The sequence below is a fragment of the Balaenoptera borealis genome (genome assembly GCF_965194805.1).
Source record: "Balaenoptera borealis genome assembly, chromosome: 11".
In the NCBI taxonomy this organism is placed as follows: Eukaryota; Metazoa; Chordata; class Mammalia; order Artiodactyla; family Balaenopteridae; genus Balaenoptera; species Balaenoptera borealis.
Genome location: NC_138868.1, coordinates 19468488 through 19482193, shown reverse-complemented (window position 1 = coordinate 19482193; position 13706 = coordinate 19468488). Strand labels below are relative to the sequence as shown.

The window sequence follows — 13706 nt, the reverse complement described above, 5'->3', positions numbered from 1 at the left end:
TTCATGTGCCTGTCATCACTCTTTCTCATTTTTTTTTCTGAGTTATGTGTACATATTTATTATCCTATATGATCTTTAGCATCAATTCATCTGGCATCAGTAAAATACTTGTTGATATTTTTATTGGTACCAGCTAATTTAACTAATTCACTTTACTATCAATTTTCTCACTTAGGGAGAGATTATATCTTTCTGATGTTAAGAAATCCTATCCAGGAATAATAGATGTCTGTTCATTTGTTCAAATCTACTTGTTTTGGAGTGGTTTGTTTTATAGCAATAGCTAACTAATACAGAAGGCTATTGACTTTGTATATTAATTTTACATCTTATTACCTTATTGAATTATTGTACTGTTTAAATTATTTTTAACATTGATTCTCCAGGATTTTCTAAGTATACTATTATGTCATTTGCAAATAATCTTACTTCTCTTTCAGTTCCATGCTTTTATGTGTTACCTTAATTCCAAGGGCTAATATCTCCTATATAGTGTCAAACAGTTGGAGAAGTAGTAGGCACCTCTGCCTAATTCCTGAGTTTAGTGGGGATGCCTCTATAATTTTTCCAGTAGAGAAGTCTATGGCTTTAGGATTGAGGTATTCCTATTTCACTGAATTAAGAAAGTATCCATATATTTTTTTTATTATTGAGTGTTTGTGGGAAATGGATGTTAAGTGTTTTGGAGAACTTTTCAATATTTATATATAGTATTGAATTCTGTAAGGCAGAGTTCTTCCTGCCAAGTAACCTCACAAATTGGTACTCCAGCTTTTTCTCCTCTTTAAGAGGCATGAACATTCAAATGTGATATTTCTAAACATCCATGAAGGCCATACAAGAATGTTTTGATACACTGAAAGTAAAATTGTGCAATTACTTGATATGGCATTTTTCAAAAGTTTTTGTTAGACTTGTAGCACACCTCTTCCAGTGTTTTCCAACTTGAAAATTACTGCCTGATGGGTACTCTAAGTATATTCTCTAAGTGAATCCTAAATGTGAGAAGAGAAGAAGGAAAAGAGAGGTGTACTTATTGTCAGAATACAGAGATGGGCTGTGGGAGCAGAGAATGGAGAGGGCAGTGCAATTCTGACTTCTGCAAAGATCTGTAGGGAGAACCCTACAATACTGCAAGATCCTATCAACCTGAATGATACAAATAATTGATTTTCCTTTTTTGGAGGGGAGGAAGAGGGACTGGATTCAGTTGCGTGTGTTATAGTGTTAAGTTTTAAAAATATAAAATTGATAGTATAATGATATAACACTCTCACTGGAATACGGGTGATTACCTGGCAAATGGAATGATTTTATTGCCTTTTCAGAAGCTAATACATAAGAAAAGGCAATCTCTTTCTCTTTCTCTCTTTCTTAAAACTCATATTATATAGCATATGATCATACATGCATATATTCTATTTATACTCTATATGTTCTCTATGTATGTGTGTGTGTTTATATAGATAAATATTTGTGTGTGTGTGTTCTGTAGGTATATATTATTCACACACAAAGAAAAAAAGGATAAAGGGTAAAAACCATTATTACTTGCTTTGAGGGTATTTATAATCTGTTAGGGGTAAGAGTCATTTTAATATCTTATAATGATATGAGACAGAATAAAATATAGGTTAAATAGAGTTACAAACATTGTACTACGGAAATACTAGTGAAAGGTGTGATTGCTTTTGATATATGGAGTGAGCAGAGAAACAAAGGAAACACAAACAGTTCAATTAAAATAGTTACCTCTGAGCTGAACCTGGAACAACAGGGTTTCAATGTATAATGGTAACGATGGTGGTGGTGGCTTGTGTATGTACGTGTACGTGTTGTTGAGGGGTGTGGCTGTGTTCCAGGCTGACAAACTTGGCTGAAACCACAGCCACTGGTAGAGAGTGACGTGTTGTGGAACTTTTTCTTCCAGCCAAAATGACTAGTACCTGTGGTGCTGAGTTACGTTTCCTTCCACCTGGACACGTAGGAGCAGATGACTTTCAGAAGGAGTCTCTGCTAACCAGGCTGCAATGAGGAAAGTTATTAAGGGGATGGCCTACAGCATTTTTTCCTTTAAGAAACTCACCCAAAGCAAGGAACAAAATGCGGCAATCACTATTCAAGAGAGTGTCAAAATCATTCAGACATCAAAACAGGCTATTGGAGTTCACGGGTTCTTCAATATGAACAGCTACTATCTTCCCTTTAGCTTAATTAAAGGGTTGCATATCCTTACAATTAAAGATAATTGCAGAGTGTAAAAACTGCATTGTGATTATAGAAACACCAAATGAAGCTTGGTGACTACAAGACAAAGACCTCATCAACTGAACACCTTGGACGTGTGTAGCCTTTAAAACACAATTCCTCCACTCTACAGCTTTTTCTTTTTATAGAGCCCCCTTCTTTCTTTATTCCCAACAGAAATACATTGTTCAAAGTCTTGACTGATTGGAAACTAAGCTGTGGTTTTTCATTAAAATTTTTTTAAGTTCATAAGTATCGATGGTGCTTCTTTGAATCATTTAGAAGTTGAGTTTGTTCTAAAATCACGGTTCACTGCATTATTGTTTTGTGGTTTCTTTGGAAACCCTGTCAAAAATATCTTGCTAAATCTCATCTTGTTAAATAATGCCAGTATCTTTCACTTAAAATTATCTACGTAGACAGAAGAAGCCAGCTTCAGATGCTATGAAATATGAAGCACAGGTATTTTTGCCTGATCAGGCACATAGCTTCAATTTAGGGGCACTGCAATAGAAAAAGCAAGGTGATTTTTTTTTTTTTTTTTTTTTTTTTTTTTTTTGCATACTGAATAGGCACTCTAGCTTGATAAACATCATGTTGGATTTTTCTCTCTGAGAATTTATATAAAGATTTGTAGAACTAACTTAATTGGATAAAAGAATGAGAAGGAGGGTAAAAGAAATTGAAAAGAAGCCAGTTTAATTTCTCTTTAAATTGACAAAGAGGCCAATTTCTATCATAAGTTTATATGAGCTTCTCTAAAGAAAAGGTACATGTATTGCAATGCCACAAGCCACGAGCGTGTTCTCTTTCTTGAATGAAATATGACTATTCAATAAAACAACAAATTGGCAAAGAGCTAAATCTTTAAACTGCTTCAGCTACATGTCATCATTTACTTACAAGACCTGATCAGCTTTATTTATCAAAGAAGCATCCAGCAGTGTCCCTCAAACTAAGCACATGAAGTCAACAAAGCGACAGGGCTCAAAGAGTGGTGAACGAATAACTGTAAATAAAAATCTCCAAGGAGAGTTCATTTGGAAAAAAAAAAATCAATTGGTAAATAAACAAACATCTGGGCAATCTTCTAAAAAATTGTCAATTCCCAAAAATGAATAAGGTCATCTTTCTGTCCTATCCAATGTGTTGGTCAGTGGTAACACTTCAAACTACCTAAGTGAGTTCGTGGAAATACATATAAATTAGACACTGATTTGGGCTTAATATATTCATTTTAAATAATATGCAAATTTGTGTAAACCTAGATTTTAAAATAAGATTTAAAGGCTGTAAACTCCTCAATCTCACAACTTACATGTTAATGTGGTAATTCAATTCAACAAACATTTATTGAACTCCTAGCAAAGTACTGTGCTGGGTATTATGGGAGCATTACCATACCATTTAGGGAACATACATCTAGGAGGTGAGATAGGAAGCATAAAGTGTAATTTTGCCCCTGATATTATACCTATATTAGCAGTTAATGCAAAATGAGATAACATATGGAACAACTAACACTTGTAAGGTGTCTTTTTCTGTATGTGATACCGTCCTTTAATGTGGACTTTCCTGTAACATTGCCATTGAACCTTTGGTGGATAAGAGTTGGAAATAATATCTTGCTTTCTTTCTTACTTTAAATGAGAAAATTTTCTCTACTCTGGATAAGCTATACATTTATCCATTTTTGCATCAATTCTTCTTTATGTAAAATTCTATGTGTTTCATATTTTAGTTTGTGGTTTCAACAACTGAGTTGAACCACACCGCCGCCATCATAGGTCGCATTCATGCTCCAGGGAAGGGCCTGTCCCAGTTGGCTCTGCCCTACCGCCGCAGCATCTCCATCTGGCTGAAGCTGACGTCTGATGACGTAAAGGAGCAGATCTACAAACTGGCCAAGAAGGGCCTGACGCCCTCGCAAATCGGTGTGATCCTGAGAGACTCACATGGTGTTGCACAAGTACGTTTTGTGACAGGCAATAAAATCTTGAGAATTCTTAAGTCCAAAGGACTTGCTCCTGATCTTCCTGAGGAGCTCTATCATTTAATGAAGAAACCTGTTGCTGTTCGAAAGCATCTTGAGAGAAACAGAAAGGATAAAGATGCTAAATTCCATCTGATTCTGCTTTAGAGCCTTATTCACCGGTTGGCTCGATATTACAACACCAAACGAGTCCTCCCCCCCCACTGGAGATACAAGTCATCCACAGCCTCTGCCCTGGTTGCATAAATTTGTCTGTTTACTCAAGCAATAAAATCATTGTTTAACTAGAAAAAAAAAATTGAGTTGATGAATTGTACACTGCTTTCATTGAATTTGCCTTAGTAAACACTGATTTCAACTGACAATATTTGGAGTCAACATACAATTCACTTTCATAGAATTATCAAATAAAATACATTGAAAAGAATGAAAAATGGTGAAAAGGATAAGGCTATTAAAAAACAAAAAGTAGACAAAAGCACAGTAACCACTCACTGAACACAATGGGAATTTTCTGATGACTTAATCCATCCACTTAAGGCGGTGTATCCACAGAAATTTCAAACACAGCACAATGCTTTTTCCTATTAATGAAGTGTATAGACCAGCCGCATGTATCCTATTTCAATGAGTTACTATTTTTACTTTGTCAGTTGTATTATGCAAGTATAGCAGAGTGATAGGAAACCTGGGAATTCACACCTTTTGACCTTCTGTCTTTGTGAAGCATTTATTTACAGTCCTTTTATATATGGTAGTTTCTTTAATTCTCAGATCCATCTTGCATAGCAAATATAATTATTATACTAATTGTCCAAAGGAGACAACGGAAACTCAAAAAGGTTAATGATTTGGCCTAATTCACAAAGGTACTGAAGGGCAGTGCTTGAATGACAAGCCACATTTTCGGGATCTCAGAAAACAACCTCTTTCCACTCTACCTGTCTGCCTTGATTAAGATCAGGAGATATAATAGACAACTGTGAATCTCTCATTTTAAGTAACCAAGGGGAATTTTCTTCATTTTCTTATTTCCTTCCTTTTATAATTGTACTTTAAAATTCAGGAATAAGGTTATCTTTTAGTCATACAATATTAAGAATCAAAATAAGACCTTTAAAAAAATTATTGTATGCATTCTGATAGGAATATAGATGTGATTCTATGGGGGCTAAGATTCTCACACATAAGTTTAGGACGTATCCATCATTGATCAATAAGAATTTATTGTGTTCTTTTCGTATGATCTAGACTGCTCTGGGTGCCACAGGAGAGAGAAAAATAACATATTCAATTCAGAAAATATATATTGAGCATCTATTTTATTCTATGCATTACCCAAGAGAAAGAGCAGAGGTTTAGGAAGCAAGAAGAATTTCACCAGAAGAATATATAGATGAAAAAGACCTAAAACTATTATTTGAAATTTTTAAATCTGATCGTGGAAACACAACTGACACACATGAAGCAATTCAAGGAATTGAATTTGATGCGAGGTCTAAAAATCATGACAATCCTAGGGTTTAATAAGCTATGTTCATTAAAATTCAGAAAGAATATTAGTAACACAACTATTTAAGACATTTAATCAACCTTAATTTGAAGGTAGAAAACTGGTTGATATTCATATTCATGAATTTATAAGTGTGGTTTTTAAGAGTATCATAAAATCTGTACATCAAGTCCATTAGATGAATTTAGGTAATTGCAGTAGACAAAATCCAATTAAGTCACTTCTTAGAGGAAAAGTAAATAAAATATATTATCTCCAATATTTTCCAACTATATCATATGGTTTATTTCATAGAGTTCAAGAGAATAAAACGTATGCCTATCTAATCACGGACCTACAAACCCATCACGGCACATACTTTGTGATGTTTCCCAGGAAGTGGTGATGAATTTACTCCAATGACATTTGTTCAGCCTGCTCACACCAACTACAATATTTGCATCTCGCTTGGCTGGGGTATTAAGGTGGGAAAAGGAGCAGCAGGAAGGCAAAACTATGGTCATGAAACAAAATAAAAATGACTGTCAAAAGAGGAACAAAGCTTATGGACTCATTAAGCTGGCATTCTTTTTCTCTCTGCTAAGTAACCACATTAACATTGTAGTAGCACATATTCTTCATTTTAATCTGTATTTAAATAAAGATGATTTTTCTTTGCAGAGTCATAATCAGCATCAACTTTTTTTGAGATATCACAGCTTCTCTCCATTAAGTATTAAACAGTAAAAAGAAACTTAAAATTAATGAACTATCCCGAGTATATTCAAAGGCGTACACTGCGTGGGTGGCAAATCTGAGAATGTTGGTATAGCAAGACTAGTATCGTATACTCTATCCCCCGCTCAAGTACATAACAAACTATGATTCATGACATTGAAATCCACTTCTTTCAAATTTGCATATGCTTTAGTTCCTTTTAACCTCTACCCATTCACTCTGCTGATGTTTGTCATCATTAAATATATATTTACATCAACTTTTACTGTGGCCACATAAAAATACTCTTCCCTAGTGCTAGAAAAAGTAGAGAGAATTAATGAGTGTCACCGTTCAGACATAAAACCAATTAACCTTGATATATGTATGTGTTATTCAACAGGAGGTAAAATTTTCATATTTAAATTCTAAAATTTTGGGGTGACAGGTTTAATCCTGTCAACAGTTTTTTGTTTGTTTGTTTGTCTTTTGTTTTTTTCTTCTCTTCATAATGTGGCTAGGAAAAAAACCAGAAACATGTATCTGTAACAGAAAGATTATTGCTGAGAGACTTCCTGGGCAGGTCTCAAAAAGGAGAAGTTTAAGAAAAAATTCTGCATGACCCCTCAACTTGTAAATGTTCAGCTTTTAAAAAGTGGCTGGATCTGTAGTTTGTGCCTTTACCTAGAAGGGACAGCTGCTGCAAGGCATTATTTTTCCTCTAAGATAAATGATATAAATGGCCCCTAATGTATGATTTCCACTTATAAAAGAACCTTGGGGTAATTGTGAGTGATCAGCCATTTGATAGTATTATAACAATACGCTTCATGGAATAATAAATTTATTGTGGCTTTAGCATCATTTGGATCCAAATATCAACCCAGCTCTGCCATTTAATAGCTATGTGATTTTAATGCTTTTGAGGCTCAATGTTCTCATCTTAGAAAAGGGAATAATAAAAACTACCTATTTGATTTTTGTGATGATTAAGCAAGATAAGTGAGAACCATCACATTCTCCCATTCAGGGGGCCACCATTTATATGATATATAAATAAGTAGTGCCTCTTGGCATTGTGAAATATGGTAGGCTTGAGTAACATGTGAAAAGCCCTTGCCTCACAGTTACAAGTAGATGCTCAGTATTTGTATTATTCAACACCACTGCAATAACAAAAACAGTGTGAACTTGACATCCTTTGCATATCAAAACACTTGTTTACTGAGCACAGCCACTATATCTTATACCTGTTTCGGATTTCACATGCCTAGGACAATGTCTGGCTCACAGAACTAGCTCAATATCAATATGTTGAATAGATGAAGATAACATTAATCTTGTATGATTGGTAGATCAGGAGGCCTTTGAAAAGCTTTATCCTTCAGTAAGAATTCCCAAAGAGTTTATGAATAAGAACAGGTGTAACCTGGGGCACAGCTCTTTTGTTCCCTAAAGTGAAATAAGCTTTTGTGAATTTTTATTATGAAGATATATGTGTTAATGGTATACACGTAGCCTTCTCAAACTTAAAGTAATGCTAGTGTGTGTGTGGGTGTGTGTTCTGAATTTAAAAAGAGAGTGGACGTGGGCCAAATAAATACATGATGCTGGCATTAAAGCATAGACAGATTTAAAGAATTGTAGGAAAACATTCAAAAGGGGAAATGAAATTTAATTTATGAAGTTAATAATTTACTTTTTTTTCTGTTTTGGGGGATCTATACCAATGATATTTTCTGGAACTGTCTACAAGGTGCACTGTGCTTCCTTTAAGCAGCCCTCTCTGAAGATGGTGTTCTTCACTAGAGGTCGAATTTTTTTTTTTTTTTAAATTATTATTTATTTATTTACTTATGGCTGTGTTGGGTCTTCGTTTCTGTGCAAGGGTTTTCTCTAGTTGCGGCAAGCGGGGGCCACTCTTCATCGCGGTGCGCGGGCCTCTCGCTATCGCGGCCTCTCTTGTTGCGGAGCACAGGCTCCAGACGCGCAGGCTCAGTAATTGTGGCTCACAGGCCTAGTTGCTCCGCGGCATGTGGGATCTTCCCAGACTAGAGATCGAACCCGTGTCCTCTGCATTGGCAGGCAGATTCTCAACCACTGCGCCACCAGGGAAGCCCCTAGAGGTCGAATTTTTGCATGAAGCTTGACTCTTAAACTCACATCTTTGTTTCCATCAACTTTTTATATATGAAGAAGAGATTGGCTTTTACAGCTTTGTCACTCACACTGTCAGAAAGCCTTTGAGCGTGACGAGGAAACTGAGTTTCAGAGAAGTAATACAGCTTCTTCCAATGTTACATACTAGCAGGGGTAGCTGGTACTACTGCACAGGTCTCTTCCTCATCCAGATTTGCCCCCTGACTTAACCCTACTCTCAGTGATGAGTTAAACCCAAGATAAGGAACTACTTGTCTTCAGTAGGTATATTCATCCTGGATACCTAAATTTCTTTTATTCGACCAATGTACATTTAATACATCAACAATATCAAAATGGCATCAAAGTAAACTGGGAAATTGTCTTTCACCGATTTCTGTCTCTGAGTCTACCACAATCCATGTCCAAAACAAAAATTGTAACTAGCACCATCTGCTTTAGAGTATATTTCCGAGTCACAGTATTCTAACTCCTTCATGAAAGTTTAGCATTTGTCAAGTTACCAGTGAATTCACTAGCCCGACAGAGAGAGAATAGCATGCCCTATATGTTCACTCTGTCCAAGTTGTACTAGTCAGTTTCACTCACAGAAACTCAGAGTCAGAAGGGACCTAAAAACTAAAGGTCATGGATTCCAGCCCTAACAGGTTGTGGGATCCTAAAGATTCAAGTCCCAGTTCAAGCTTTACCAACCTTGAGCATTTAAACTTGTGCTCAAGGTAAATCTTTGTTAAGTCTCAGTTTCTTCCTCTATGAAATTAAGACAATAGTAGTTCTCAACTCATAGTGATATTGAAAGGATTAATAACTCATAAGGTTATGTAAAGGAGCTGGCCCTTTCTTACACTTCAGATTCAGTTTAAATGTCAGCTCCTCTGAAAGTTCTTCCCTAATTACCTTATTTAAATTGGTCTTTCTGCTACTCTTTTTAACCCATCATCCTGCTTATCTTCTTTATATCATAATCTGTGAGAAATGATCTGTTCATCTGCTCATTAGTTTAGCTTCTGTCTCCCCCTTAAATCCGTAAGCTTTGTGAAGCCTGGGTCTGTCTGTATTCTCAAAACCAAGCGGGATAATGCTTCACATAAAACAAATATTAGGGACTACTCTGGTGGCGCAGTGGTTAGGATTCCACACTCCCAATTCAGGGGACCCGGGTTAGATCTCTGGTCGGGGAACTAGATCCCACACGCATGCCACAACTAAGAGTTCGAGTGCCGCAACTGAGAGTCTGCATGCCGCAACTAAGGAGCCCGCCTGCCACAACTAAGACCCGGCGCAACCAAATAAATAAATAAATAAATAAAACTTTAAAAAAATATATTAACAAATGAATAGTGTGCAGTAATCAATTGATATATGTTTATAATCATTAGCATATAGAAATCTGCACATTTCATGTAAATGTTATGCTTTTCAATTATGGCAGTTTGTCTATTTCAAACAACTTGAGATTTAATTTTTACATGTTTGAAAGACATAAAAAGCTAGACAAAAATATTGTCAGACTAAGAATTGGCAATCCCACTACTGGGCATATACCCTGAGAAAACCATAATTCAAAAAGAGTCATGTACCAAAATGTTCATTGCAGCTCTATTTACAATAGCCAGGACACGGAAGCAACCTAAGTGTCCATCAACAAATGAATGGGTAAAGAAGATGTGGCACATATATACAATGGAATATTACTCAGCCCAGCCATAAAAAGAAACAAAATTGAGTTATTTGTAGTGAGGTGGATGGACCTAGAGTCTGTCATACAGAGTGAAGTAAGCCAGAAAAAGAAAAACAATTACCGTATGCTAACGCATACATATGGAATGTAAAAAAAAAAAAAAAATGGTCATGAAGAACCTAGGGGCAAGATGAGAATAAAGACGCAGACCTACTAGAGAACGGACTTGAGGATACGGGGAGGGGGAAGGGTAAGCTGGGACAAAGTGAGAGAGTGGCATGGACATATATACACTACCAAACGTAAAATAGATAGCTAGTGGGAAGCAGCTGTAAAGCACAGGGAGATTAGCTTGGTGCTTTGTGACCACCTAGAGGGGTGGGATAGGGAAGGTGGAAGGGAGGGAGATGCAAGAGGGAAGAGATATGGGGACATATGTATATGTATAACTGATTCACTTTGTTATAAAGCAGAAACTGACACACCATTGTAAAGCAATTATACTCCAATAAAGATGTTAAAAAAAAAAAAAAGAAAGAAAGAAAATTTGATTAGGAAAAAAGGACCACACTACTAAAAACTGTATATAACCCTTCTCTTTAGTGCTTAAAATCTATCCAAAATACCCCTACTAAGGGCTCATCCACCACTGTTGGTTGACCTCTAAGTGACAGGAAGTTTATGATCTTATGATGCAGTCCTATCCATTTTTAGACTGCTCAGATTATTAGAAAATCTTGCTTTATGTAGAACAGAAATCAGTATCCTGGAAGCAAGCATTCATTGGGACCACTTCAATCGTCAAAAATGCACAGCACATTTCTAATTTCATATTAGTCCCTTATAAAAATAAAGACACCTTTCAAATACTCGCTGATTTTTCTCTTCTCCAGGTTAATTAAATCCACTTCAGTCAAGTTTAATCACACATCCATATTTGTATTCATCTTTGTAGGACACGTTTAGCAGATATGGTCACACATTCAGAATCATAACTTGGTGAAGATATTAAAGGAAAACCTTTTATTTGTATAATTATTTATGGGCCCACAAAGCACTTTCACATTCCTAAGCTAATGAGACTGCATCTTGGTTTCCTGTTCCTTTATGCATCGTTTTATGGAACCTCATCTAGAAACACTTCTGGGCTAAGAATAATAAATTTTCTATATTTTTGTAGTGAGAAAGGTATACAATTATTTCCCCCATGCTAATAGGGTAAACTGCATTTAGGTTTTTCCAAATCCGTGAGTGGCTAGTTTCCTGTTTACTTCTAACATTCACTCATTTATCTCAGAGAAGCCCACACATGGATAAGACACTTAGACCTTTGCGGTAGGCAGAATAATGTACACCCTCCCTAAAATGTCCACATCCTAATTTGTTACATTACATAGCAAAAGTTTTTTTTTTTTTTTTGCACTTATGATTTAAGTTAAAAACTTTGAGATGAGGGGATTATTTTGTATTATCAGGTAGGCCCAATCTAAGCAAAGGAGTCCTTAAAAGTGGAAGAGAAGCGCAGAAGAATGGATTGGAGAGATTCAGAAGTGAGAAGGAATTGACCTGCGATTACTGGCTTTGAAGATAGAGAAGGCCATGAGCCAAGGCATGTGAAAGGCCTCAAGAAGCTGAGAATGACCCTCAGCTGACAGCCAGAAAGTAAACAGGGATCTCAGTCCTACAACTGCAAGGAACTAAATTTTAATTAGCAAAGAAATGGATTCTTCCCTAGAGCCTTCAGAAAGAAATGCAGTCCTCCTGACACCTAAATTTTAGCCCAGTGAGACCTGTGGTCAGACTTCTGCCATACAGAATTGTAAGATATTAAGTTGGCTGTTTTAAGCCATGAAGTTTGTATTAACTTGGTACATCAGCAATGGAAAACTAATACAATCTGGCTCTTTGTAAATTAGTATCAACGCTCTGAGGGGGATATAATTCAGTAAGTTTGAGGTTCAGCAAGAACTGCATTTTTGGAATCCTCCAACCAGTGCTACTCCATACAAACATACTAAAACCCACTCTTTGATGCTTCTGTAGACAAACGGCACAACTTCTCGTTGGGTACAACAAATGCAAAGTTTGGGAATACTCTTAATGATCAGTGACTTTGCAGCTGAGTTTGTGTATTGCAAAGCAATTTTATTTTTAGTTTAGGGGAAAAAATGTAGATATATGTAATTCAACACGTAAGAACAGTAAATTAACCTCTTCTGTTTCTCTGTCTCTCTCATTTCTATCTTCTCCTCTTTCCCCTTCCTTTCCTCCTCACACTCAACACCACACTATACATGTATTCATATTTTTGGAGTAGGGATTATAAGTACCATTTTAATGAAAACGTAATGCATTGTTTAATGAGAATATATTTGTCCCCCAGAAAATGACTGGCTTTTCTCCTCAGCTGTCCTAACGTTGAATAAGCTATTCCTTGAACCACACCTATTATCTTTGGAGTTGTCTGATCATTGTTTACAACTCCTTTGAAGATACTTGCAATAGAGGAAGAATAAAGTTGGTATTGGTTACAAAAGCCCTAAACTTGGCGTTGCCTTAGGATAGTTCCTGGCAGTTCATTCATTCTCTTGTCAAGATTATTTGAAATATGTTTCTGGTACAGAAAGTAATTCATCAGCAAAAGTATACCCCAATGCCAGAATCCCCCTTCCAGCTTGTTTTCTCTCTGTGCTTTTTAAAAATGCCTCCAGTTTGTTAATAATTTTATACTCTTCTTTGGAAAGTTGGCCATCACTCATAACTTTCATGGCATAGAGAGAGAAAATATCCAAGAGAAAAAGCCATATACATTTTGCAAATCAATGCAAAGGCAGTGAGAGCTTGTATTTGATGGAATGGTTGAAGTGCACTCTACAAATCTGAAATGTCATGCATCTTCTATCAGTATTAAGAAAACATTGTAACATCCAATTAATTAAACAAATGTTTATTGAGTACAGACTTACTTCTATGCACTGAGCCAAGGATATGGCAATCAACAAGAAAAAAATGGTGTTGCCCTTTTGGAGATTACAATCTGGCATTCTTCTCAAAAATAAAGTATTGTCGGGTATAAGCATGTAGCAGTCATTAATATTGTTCACTCAATATTTCTAGTTTTTCTTCCAGGCATATGGTAGGATTGCACATTCCCACCCCTTTGAAGTTTATTGTGGTCATGTGTATTGCTTTGTCCATTAACACATGAGGAGAAGTCACACATGTCATTTTGGGGGGGAGGATTTAATAGTCAGTGTGCAATATTCATGTTCCTATTTGTCTCCCTCAGCAAACATGGAAGCATAAAGATGAAACCTTCCACAGCTGGCAGTCCTAAATAAGAATGGCATAGAACAGAGCTGATTTCCAATGCATAATAAAGAAGTATATATGTATATATATATATATGTATATAT

The 13706-nt window shown here is 36.0% G+C and overlaps 1 protein-coding gene and 1 pseudogene across 11 annotated transcripts in view; one reads left to right on the top strand and one right to left on the bottom strand.

Moving 5' to 3' along the window:
- Positions 1-13706, bottom strand: part of LRRC4C (leucine rich repeat containing 4C) — a 1238963-nt gene that overhangs the window by 691125 nt on the left and 534132 nt on the right. The gene's annotated exons all lie outside the window — the stretch shown is intronic.
- Positions 1801-8507, top strand: LOC309605842 (small ribosomal subunit protein uS15 pseudogene; annotated as a pseudogene). The gene is made up of 2 exons: positions 1801-1818; positions 3989-8507. The product of its transcript is annotated as a small ribosomal subunit protein uS15 pseudogene (transcript).